Source organism: Centruroides vittatus, unplaced genomic scaffold, assembly GCF_030686945.1.
Source record: "Centruroides vittatus isolate TY-2023 unplaced genomic scaffold, ASM3068694v2 contig_461, whole genome shotgun sequence".
Taxonomy (NCBI): domain Eukaryota; kingdom Metazoa; phylum Arthropoda; class Arachnida; order Scorpiones; family Buthidae; genus Centruroides; species Centruroides vittatus.
In genome coordinates, this window is record NW_027122257.1 from 860,729 (window position 1) to 873,103 (window position 12,375).

The following is a 12,375-nucleotide window of genomic DNA, read 5'->3' on the forward strand; positions in this document are numbered from 1 at the left end:
AACCACGCTACACCACTGCTCATTTATATTCAACCAAGTAGATCAAAACTTAAAATTTGTGAAGTAGGTGCATATAGTTTATACCCTTCTATTAATTCTGGAGGCAAAGCAATTCATAGAAAGTTTATTAGAAGGTAAAATGACCTTAAATAGTAGATGTGCTTTACTTAATTTTCCAAACAAATTTTTGAGATTATAACAAATTTTATTTACAATAGTCAGGTATCCCAATGGCTCATCATTATTAGCGTCTTTGGTAAAAGTAGTTATGACTGTTGGTAGAACATATATTTTTCAACCTTGTTTCAACATATATTTCATATAGATACACTGATGATATCCTAATGGGATGGCAACATGATAGAAACGATTTCAATAAATGCTTCAATCACAATAGTAGTATATTTCAATCATTAAGCTTTCACTAGAGGCACTAGATATCACAACAATAGCTTTCCTTGATTTGTTAATGTCTTTTCAATGCAACAATTTTAAAATTAGTATTTATAACACAAAAACAACTTGCCTCCAATGTTCACAATTAAGGAAACTTATCAAAATTTGTTAATGCTGCATTTGTTTCATACCATTGAGGGACTTACAAATATTCCTCCTCTACAGCTTTATTAAAATCAGTTAATTCAGATTTCTAAGCTTGACAGTGAATATTCAGTCTCAAATTTAACTATTTAAACAGCAGAATTAAGTGAAAATTTTTCCCATTGACTACCTTAGTTACAGAAGATTAGTAGTAATGATATTCTCCATTCCATGCTCTTTCCAATAGCCTTACATATAAATTATTAAAATCATGTAGGAAATTTCCTTTTAGGATGCCAGGGACATCATTGCCCATGCAGCACAGATTATGCTATACTGAGACACATGTGAAAACGGGGAGGGATCAGGAGTTTAAAGCATACTGTTAGAAAAACAAGGAAACAAACTTTAATATTTATCTAAGGTGCAATGGAATGAAACTTTAATTACTGAACACAAAAAAAAAATAAAATATCAAAGAAGAACAATAGTATTACACACCAAGAATAAACTTTTTATTTACACCCAGAATCAAATTTTTATTCTGAATAGAGACTATATATTAAAACAACTGACATGCACAATGCTTCCACACTTAAAATATCAAATGTATGGAATTATGTTATTTCGTCTGCAAAACTATTGTGAAAAAATTTTATATCAATTATTTAAACCAATATTTGAACCTTTTTAGAACAGCATCAACTGAAGAAACTTAAGGTTTACATGGGCAGAAGTACTTTTAGATTACTGTAATTATTTTTTGAATAAATTATTGATATTTCATATTGCGGAATACGTGAACTGTTTTGTGTTAAGTAAGTGCTAATTAATAACTGTAATAATTAATAACATTGAAAAAGTATCAAGTCTAATATGCAATTATAAATTATTCATATATTATTTTACTGTTCGTTTTATTGATCTCGTTACTACTGAAATTGAAACTATTTAAGCTACGACACTTTAACACGATTATAATATGTACATAAAATTATCTAAAACGATTATAGAAAGTTATTCCCAAGAACTTTCCATTAATTGTCTTAATTTATAGAAAGAAAAATCTATACACAGCATTAAGTCATTAATCTTTGAAGGAAAGAAATTCTTAATTTTAGCTCCAAAATTCAATTTAAAAAATTTTTAAAGCAATATACACATATTTTTTTAATGCATTAAAAAATTGTAAGTTGCGTAAGCCAAAATATTTAAAATATTGAATTCAATCCAATGGAACTACATAATTTATAGATAAAAAAAAGAAAAAAAAAAGAAAAAAAAAAAAAAGGAATATTCTGGCTTATATTCAACAAATATTTTTATCCTTATAAATTTAATATATAATATATATATATATATAAATTAGTTATAAATCTTAGGAAAATGTAAATAATTTTCCTGTTAAAAAATTTTATATGGAATTTAATAAATTTGTAGTTTCGAAGGAATTTATCGTATCAAATAAACGAATTTTTAAAATTTAGCATTTCTAAATTTATTTAACTAAAAAACAAAACAATTTAATTGCGCTCGAAGACACGACGATCGGTCGTCATTCTTAAATTCCAATATACATATATACTCTCGAAAACTACTGTTTCATTTTATCACATTAACCAAACTAAATATAGACATGAAAGTGCTACTTAGCAACAGTTCGGTAAACATGTAATATATCATTTCTTGTAACTTAATGCATCAATTTAATCTAAATTAATAACCTAGGTTTGTATCGAATAAAATTACTTTTCCGTCGAGCTTATCGCTACGCAACTGCCAAAAAAGAAAAAGAGAAAGGTTAAATGTCAAAACACTACCTTATGAATTCCAAAATTATGAATTGCTAAGTTTGCATATCGATTTGGGTGGAGCTTCTACAGAATAAATAGAAACGAGATTATTGCATTTTAATATTTTTTATTTATACCTTTACCTTAAATAATATTAATTAACGGACGTACGGATCATTCGTCACACACGTGTCTATAAAAAACTAATTTTCTATGAAATTTTATGTTGAAACCTTTCATGGATTGCTTAAATTTCAAATCATTATTAAAACAGGAAGTATATACATTAAAATAATTTTTAAGATTTGCATAAGAACATTATAGGATAAAATTTTTCAAGTGTTTTGGTAGGGTATGACAAATTAAATGAAGCAAATGAATAAAATGTAATTTATTTATATTTGTTGAATTATTTACAAAAACTGTAGACAAGAATTCTTAGTGAGAAAGAAAAAAAAAGTTAATTTCTTATTTACAAATCTATAAAAAAAGTTTGTTACGTAACAGCTACATTTATAAATATAAGTACAAAATAAAAATTTATAAACAATTTTTATTTCTAAAACACATTTTTTGATTACAACTAAAGATGTAGGGGTATTTGAATGTAAGAATTGAAAACTTTTCAACTGCAAAAAGTTCTTGTTGTTCTCAAGAACTCATTCCATTTCTTGAACAGCAGTACAGTTTCAGCAGTACTTTCATTTCTTTTAGACTCTTAACAAAGTAAATGAGTTAACTGTTTAAATTAGTTTATCTACATTAGTCAATGCCTTTAATGCATTTTTGTTGCCAATAGTTTATATATTCAGTATCCTGGATACTGATAATTCTTCCAATTTAAGCCACAAATTCCTTGTTGGTATTAATTCTTTATGACTTTTAGTATACATAATTTACTAACTACTTCAAGAAACATTCATTTAAGGTAAAAAACTATTTTAACATATTAATTGTCAACTCATGCCTATGTCTGACACACTCAGTAGGCAGAACCATGTCAACCATGCATGGCTAACAATCTATGTAAATTTGTATTACTTTTTAAAAGTATGGCATCTGATGAACACATACTGAAAATGTTAGAGTAATGCAGAAAAATATAAGTGCGTAACTTTCAGTAGAAAAACAATGTATTGAAAAATTTGTATGAGTAATCATTATAATGTAACTTCATTATAATGATTTACGCTATTCAAAACATTTCTATAAAACAGTTTGAAACTTTCCCCTTTTATCCCAGAATGCTTTTGTTTCTTTCAATTTCACATAAAATAAAATATATATTCTTCTAATTCTTTCATGCTTGCATTGCACTTAGTATTTAATAAATACAGAATATATTGATGAACTTGATTTGACAAATGTGCAGGTTCAAGCAAATCAAGGCAAAGCAGTACAATAATAATGTCACACATGTGTGGCTGGCATGGCTTCTTGGTCACTAAATTAACTTACTGAGCCAAGTCAGCCATACAGAAGTGACATAAAGAAAGTCACTGGGCTGTCTGTCCTTTAATCTCGAGAATGGATAGTCATATATATGAAAGTCAAGTTCATATATAGTTAATTGGGGCCTCTTGCCCAATTAAAATATATGAACTTCTAGTTTAGACTGAAAGTCATGTTATTTCAATTCAAAAATTTTCTCCTGAATAGAGTTAGATAGATGACTGATAAGATTCCATTGTTAACGGAAAAAGTATGATTTACAGGGGTAAAACACTACTAAAATGGAGAGCATTATGACAAAAAATTGCAATCATGTGTTGTGACAATGTCACAATAAATACAGTGGACCCCCGATATAATGCGCATGTTGGGTGGGAAACACACCCGCGTTATACCGAGCAGCACAGTGTAATGCGGTTCACCTCTTTACTTTAGCAATAATGTCAAGCTTTTCTTTCACACTGTAAGCTTTTCTTTTACTCATCATGCATACAATAATTAAACACTATTCAAAATACATTCAGGAACTCAATACATACACGATTACTAGATATGCAGTAACAATAAAATGCGCTACTCACTAACGCCGCACGGACCTGTATAAACATGTTTGAGCTTATCACGAACATCACCCACGCTATAACCGAGTGTGTGGTATAGTGAGCAGTGCTATAACAAAGGTCCATTGTAGCTTGTTTTTTTCTTTTTTCTGGAAAACTATTAACTCAATAGATGAATAAATCATCAAGTATAATATTTATTTCAGTTTTATTAATCAAATCAATCAACCAGTTTTGCTTTGACTCTGCAGGTTACTTTAACTCAAATTAGCTTGGCAATTAACATGTTAAAAAGCTGAAACATTTTATTATTCCTTTTAAAAGTGATTAGTCTAAACAAAAAATTTCCTTAAAGTAATTACTGAAATTCACACAACCAAAAGACAAAAACAAGTGATACTAACAATAATTCATCAATACAAACAAATGTTAAAGCTTTTAACTTATAAAATTTCCTCTACCATATCAAAACAAATTTATTTATCAAATCACTTTAAAAATTAATAAAAACACAAAACTTAAATCAGTTAGCCAACATGAGAAAACCCAATTCATAATTGCTTTATTGAATAAGTTATCATCTATAATTTCATTCCATGTTAATAAGCACCAACACAGTTTGATTAATTTATTATTACCTTCCATATCTATACTTACATAATGTAATGTAATTAGTGAGCACTCTCAAAAAAGATTTCTCATCTTCAAGAAACTCTCACAATATCAAGATGATATTCCAATTGTGTTTATTATATGATCTTTTAAGATCTGCGGCAAATGCAATATTACATTTCTTAATGTATTAAGATAACTTATTCCTAGGTTTAAAACATAATGCTACGTTCACAGCATGATATACATAAATTCTGTGACTCTCTTAGTTTGTCTGGTGATCACTAGATGACATCATCTCATTAAAAACTTGAAATTTAATCAATTGCTTAGAATCACATGGTGCATTCAATTTGGATTTTGCCAGATGTATTCTGCAAGATAATTCTGAGTATGTTAATTCAGGTATTGAAACACAAATAATGCATAAAGTGTTTGATAAAACCAAGAGTCATATTCTGGTCACTTATCTCTTGTCTCTTCTTTCAAAGACAAATGACATCAAAACGAGAGAAGAAACTTGTCTTCCAGAGACAGAGGCAATTCTGGTTACTTGTAATAATCTTGTCTTTGCTGTAGACATCACGATTCTATTAGGTTGATTATACAAGTTCAGGTTATCTGTGTATGCAACACAGTACAGAATTTTAACCAATGGAATTGTAAAATGTTTGAAAATGCAGCATAGACAAAATTGTAATCAGGTGGTAAGAAAAGTACGAAGTTCAAATAAAGCATGTAGTTTTGACAAAGATATGCATTTGTTTTATAACGATTTTATGGATGTAATGTAAAAATTTTTTGGATAATACAGGTACTCCTCACTTTACGACCAAGTTCCGTTCCGACAACTATGACGTTAAGCGAATTGGTCGATAAGCAAGGAGCTTGTGCCGGGAATATAGGATTGTTGTAAAATTATACAAATTATGCAACAAACTTCAAATTTATTCATAAAAAGACTATTATAGTATGCTATAAGACAATTATAGTAAGCACAAGCCTATTATAGTACACTTAGTGTGCATGTCACCATTCGTCACTGATCGACACTCAAGCTGAGAGAGGGGATTCCCCGAACTGCAGGTTGAAACTCGATTGGTCGTAAGTGCAAGTGGTCGTTAAACAGATAGGTTGTAAAGTGAGGAGTACCTGTACTGTCAAATAGCAAATAAGAAATTTTAATAACTTAGTTAAGGAGAAATTAGTCATTAATATTTCAAAAAGTACTTAGAGACAGATGGCTTGAAGTAACAAATAAGATTAACAGCATATTCAATGATTCAGTAATTTATGTAAAATCATTAAGATTTGAGTTTCTAGTCCTTTATTTCATATGTTGAGTATAACTTGTCTACCTGGATCCATACAAATTCAATGTAGAATCGGTAAAACGACCACTTGAAAAAAAGGATCAAAAGCGTTATCTCTTTCCCAAAATACTCTTTTCTGAGATAATAGAAACATTCTTTAATATGACTGTACAGCATAAGTATCATCCAGTCATCCATATGTTAAGTTCGATATTCAATTCAACAAAATTGTAACACGTGTGTTTATGTTATCTAGCGTTGATGTACAGTCCACAGTTCTGTCACATGTGTCAGGTATGTTATGTAACTGTAGGCTTAAAAATGCGGGGTGAGACCTTCCCACCTAGAGAGGGAGAAATTGTGCATTCCTTTTGGTGTGTCGGGTCAGTGTTGACCATAGTGTGTGACTGATAAAGAACCAGTGTTGTGATTATTAAATTAATTGTTAGGTGCCTGAGTGTTGCTTGCTTGTGGAGTGCAAGAGTGTTACTCGCTAGTGGAGAAATTAAAGTTCAAATTTGTTATTGTTGCGTTATAAAGAATCTGTGTACTGTTTTAGACTGTGTAAATGGGAACATTTTAAAGATGAAAGACAACTTTCTGCTCATCTTTGGAAGACAAGAGAATCTCAAGAGAAAAAGTCATCCGGAATCACATTTCAGGAGAAGTGACAAGATCTGAAGATGTAAACAAATGTTTAGCCAATCAGCAACCAGCTCGTGATGTACAGTCTCTCAAAGACAAGAGACAATAACCAGAATACAGCCCCTGGTCTTTACATAACCCAAGTTCAAAGGGAGTTATGTTAGGAGAGTATGGTAAAAACCAAACTGGTCCATCTCATTCCATTCATTGGTTAAGAAATACTTCATTTAAAAGTTCTACCTGTAATATGCAGGAAAAAGGTTTTTATGTTTTGCTGATGATTATTAAAAACCGTGTGTTAATCTGTTTTCCTTCATTACTTAATACTTTTTTTAATCCATCAATTCTTTTTCAGGCAACCGATATCTTAGTTTTACGAGTTTTTGAAACTAAAATGAGAGAAAAATGATTTCCAACATTCATCTTTTCATTCAACTTTGAAACTTAGGAATTAAATCAATTTAATTTGATTATTTTGCTAATAATCTTAATTTTGTAGTTTAGTAAATTTTTAAACTCTTTTTCTATATAAAAAGCATTTTAACTTTTTATAAATTAAATTAATATTTATAACGAAATACAGTTATACATTAGTTTTCAAACCCAAGGTGTAAGAACTACTTTGATTATCATGCAATATTGATAAGTGCATTAGCATATTATATAGGTCAAAGTCATAAATATTAATTACGAAAAAATTCCTACCGAAACAGATGTTACTGCCTAACTTAGCTGTAAAAATAGGATCATACATTAATAATTTTTATTTAATTTATGCTGATCTCATTTTATTTCTGAACCACAATACCATACTTGACAGAAAAGGTGTCTCAAAATGTATGATACTTGAAGTAGTTTATTTAAATTGGTATTCATTTTATTAACCATAATCCAATTCGGAAATCTGTCACATGTTGACTAACAAATTCAATTATAGTTATTCATCATAGATACATCAAAATGAGTAAAACAATTAAATAAAAAAGGAAGAAACTCAGTTTTTAATCAAAATATTTCCAGATTTTTAATTAATTTTGACATTAAAGTAATAATTTTAAATATTACAGTTAAATTTCATATCTTTTCTCTGTTTATTAGCTTTAAATTTTAATTATGCAGATGATTCCGAAGAATAAATTACACAAATTCTCATTTGTCTGTAATGAAGTAAATAATTACTTTTCGAAATAAATTGAGTTTTTTTTTTTACTTATATTCACTAATAATAATGTTTTATTTAAATTTCATTTTTTAAAGCAAATTTTAATAATGAAGAGAGTAATGACAATGTGAACTTACAAATGCAGCTAATTTGCAACAAGATATCATTAATATTATAATGATTTCAATAAATTTATAAAATGTAGTTCTTCTTGTGTCTATAAATATGTTAAATTTATTTTTAATATTTCTTCTGTATCGATTTAATCAGTCAATTATTTCTTTTATGACAAGTTACATTTAATCCTTAATAATTTGATACACAAAACTTGTTTCAGAGAGTGTGTTTTAGGGTCAAATTTTTCTAAATAGATGAAGAAATCATTAAAAAAATGCCTTTGAAAATATTATGATTGGTATAATAATTAACTAATCAAAGTAAAAAATATTCTTCTTAAAATGTAATTAAATCCAATATGTTGCTAAACAAATAAATAGTAGTTAGCATTGAAAAACTTAGAAGTTTTTGCATTCGGATTCTATAAACTTGTACACTTGAAAAATGAAAGATTGTTAAAATTAAGAAAAGATTTAATAAAAATGACAGAAATAGGAGATATTAAAAAATTTTAATTGAGTGTAATTGCCTTTGTGCTAGTGAGTATGGTGTGGTCGTGTTTTATATGGGGATTGCATGTCAGCAGTTACCACATAAAACAACATACATTATAATGAAAAATCTTGAGAATGTGTGTTCCGCTTATGTAGCTTATCTTGATATCTCCCAAGCTTTTGATTCTGTTTTTACCAACTTATATTACAAGAACATTTTGACATTAATCTAGTTTTTCATACATGGTTCAATAATTGCTACCTATCTAGATCAAGCAAAATAACCCTTAGCAACTTTGATTTCTTTGATTTATCCCCAATTTGTGGAATTCCACAAGGCTTAACTTTGAGCAAGTTATTTTTCTCAGCTTACATTGTAAATTTATTTAATAATATAAAGTCAAAGGTGACTGCATATGCTGATGATATCAAGCTACTAAATCAAGATTCATCCATCTTACAATATGACTTAAACATATTATTTTCTACTTTTTCCAAAGCCAATTTAAAAATTAATATCCATAAATCCATAATAGTGTGGTCTCGCATCTTCCACCTCTATATATTAATGCACATGTCTTAAAGTACATAAACACAATCGGCGACTGAGAAATAGTTTTCAACAGTAAATTGACTTTTAAGAATCATGTCGAAAAAATAGCTAAATCTCTTGCAATCTGCTGCGAGATATTATGGCACTTCTGCAAATCAATCTCTTCCGAAACCATGCTTAGAAGTATTTTCTTTACAAACTTCCAATCCATAATAGATTATGGCTTACCTATTTGTTCAATGACTGCACCCTCACTATTAGATAAAGTTAATAAAGAAATACAGAAAACCTACTTTTTGATAAATAAATTCAGTAATTTGCCACATACCAACAATGACAAGGTTGCTAGAGTAAGGCTTGAATTGCCTGATCTTAAAAAACAAATCAAATATTTTGATCGTATTTTGTTTTAAATATTTTAATGGATTTATTCATGTCTTTTGGCTAAAACTAAGAGTTCTCCAACAAGACATAATGATTCACGCTTATTCGTGTCTTTTTATCATCTATCCTTGACCCACGGGTCATACTTCTATTGAAATGCTGAAAACTCAAAATCAGTTGAACATTTTTTACATTATAAACAAATATGTCAATGTATCTTATACAAATCTTAACTTATTTTTATAATATATGTATATACACTTGCGTTTTTTATTTTTTACTTTTCAGTTTGTCAGACTTTTATTCTATTATTACATTTGTTAATAACGCTTTTTATAATTTTATGGGATATACTGTTTTTCAACTGAGCTCCTCAACTGTTTTAAAATATTATGTTTCTAGATACTTTGTATTAATTTTTAATTTAATGACAGTATGTTGGCATAACAGTTATTTATCAGCATCATTTTGCATAAAAAAGCAATGCAATATAGAGATATAAAACAATTTTTGAATTACTAGACCAATCTAGAGTGTTTATTCTTTCATTTTAATTGCTTATAAAGACATTAAGATATAAAATGTAATTTGAGTTTAAGAAAGAAAACAATGTGACAAGGGCAACAAAAGCCATTGCAAAGTTAATGGAAAATGAAATGTATCACAATGAGGTTAATGTAAATGAAAGTAAAGTAATTTTTATATAAACAAATAACAGTGTAACTAAAATATGCAAGATAATGTAACAACACTAAATATATATAAAAACAAACATGTGCTACACCATTTTAAAGCCATGAAATTTGTGAAAAAGTATAGTATATGGATGATATGTACTGACTGTACTTCCCACCCAACCAAAATTTACTAAACAATATGACATGTGCTTCATTGCTTGAATGAAAAATATTTAAATAAATCTTTTAAAGAGTTTCATTACAAAAATAAAACCTTTATAGTAATATCCAATAGAAATGTTTTTATGAGAAATAATGAGAATATTGAGAAATCATCTTCAGCCATGCCAAAACCCGGATTATATCAAAAAATGGAATATGCTTTGTAGAATTAACTTATAGAAGGATGTCATCAACACAGCTGCCAAAAACTATTCTAAATTACAGAATTTGTAATTCATAACTATTGAAAAATTTTTGTTTTGAACTTATATCTTATCGAATAGTTGTAATCACTGGTTTTATATACTATTGAATGTAATAATTTATGCTGGCCTTTTTACACTGCTTATGTACAAACCAACAGTATAGATAAGAGAGAACTTTTTGAAAATGAATAACTCTCTTATGAATTTATTGTAAAATAATTTTAAATTAATTTTTAGAGAAAGATTTTGTAACTGCTGAAGAGGAATGGTAGACAGAAATACTGAATAATTATTATTGATAGCATAGAGATTTGTGTTACAATAAATATCTGAAAAACAATTGTTGTCCTCTAGTTTTTTGTGCACACTTCTCCTTGATGTAACAAGTCTCTAAATGAAGTAAGGTTCTCGTAAATGCTTTTTTACAAGAAGCATTGATCATAATGAATAATTATTTTTAAACTATTTCTATCCCTTGGGAAATAAAAGATTTTTCTCTTTATATCCACGATAGATTCAGCCATGACCACAATGGAAGTGTTGGGTAGCAAAGAAATAGCCCAGATCAAACCATTAACGAAAATTTCTGATACTCTGATCCAGACTTGAAAACTGATCTCCAGAATAACAACCTGATGTCTACTCCTTCAACTGTCTCAGCAGTTTTCGAATGGAATGCTGCAGCACACTAGAGTGGAACAAAACAGTGCGGAGCAGCACCATAACTCTTCTTACATGTATTACTAAAATTACAAAAATGCAATAACTTTACATTGATAAAAAAAAAGCATTGCAAAAAAAAGTAACCAAGTTGGGAGTACCACTACTAAAAAGGTTGAAAAACACTGAACTATCTGACCACCTAATTAAAAATTTAAATATTATAAGAATTCATCCAAAGAAAATATAAGGAGCAGTCAAATGAAAACAAGACAGATGGGAAAAAAGTAAGTAAACTGTTCATTATTTCAAAAATAATCATAATAACTGTTACTACATTTATCCCACTGTGAGACAAGACGGTCAATGCCTTCATGGAAAAATGTTTGCGGTTGCCTATGGAACCATGATTGTACCCAGGTGTGCACCTCTTCGTCCGAAGCAAATCGACAGCCACAAATGTCTTTCTTCAGGGCTCCAAAAATATGGAAATCAAATGGGGAGAGATCGGGACTGTATGGAGAATGTGTAAGGGCTTCCCAGTGAAACTTCTGCAGTGTAGTCAAAACAACCTTGGCAACGTGTGGGCACGCATTATCCTGCAACAGAATGATGCCATCCATCAACATTCCTGGGCATTTGGACTCAATAACGCACTTCAATTTTTGCAAAGTTTCCACATACCGCTGTGTGTTAATTGTGGCGCAGTGTTCCAGAATGTCAATGAGCAGCAGGCCCTTGCAGTCAAAGAAAAAGGTCATCATGACTTTCCTGGTGCTGGCGGGCACGGCTTTGGATTTTTTCAGTGGGGGTAAATCCATGTGTTTCCATTGTTTGCTCTGACACTTGCTCTCCAGCTCAAAATGATGACACCATGTTTCATCTCCCGTGACAAATTGGGATAAGAAACGATATTCTTCATCGTGATACCGTTCCAGGTGCAGTGATGTCAACATTCTGTTCAACTTCTGCTCCTCTGTCAGGC

The 12,375-nt window shown here is 29.4% G+C and overlaps 1 protein-coding gene across 4 annotated transcripts in view; it reads right to left on the reverse strand.

Annotated features, from left to right (window-relative positions):
• Positions 1–12,375, reverse strand: part of mri (mrityu) — an 80,703-nt gene that overhangs the window by 46,713 nt on the left and 21,615 nt on the right. The gene's annotated exons all lie outside the window — the stretch shown is intronic.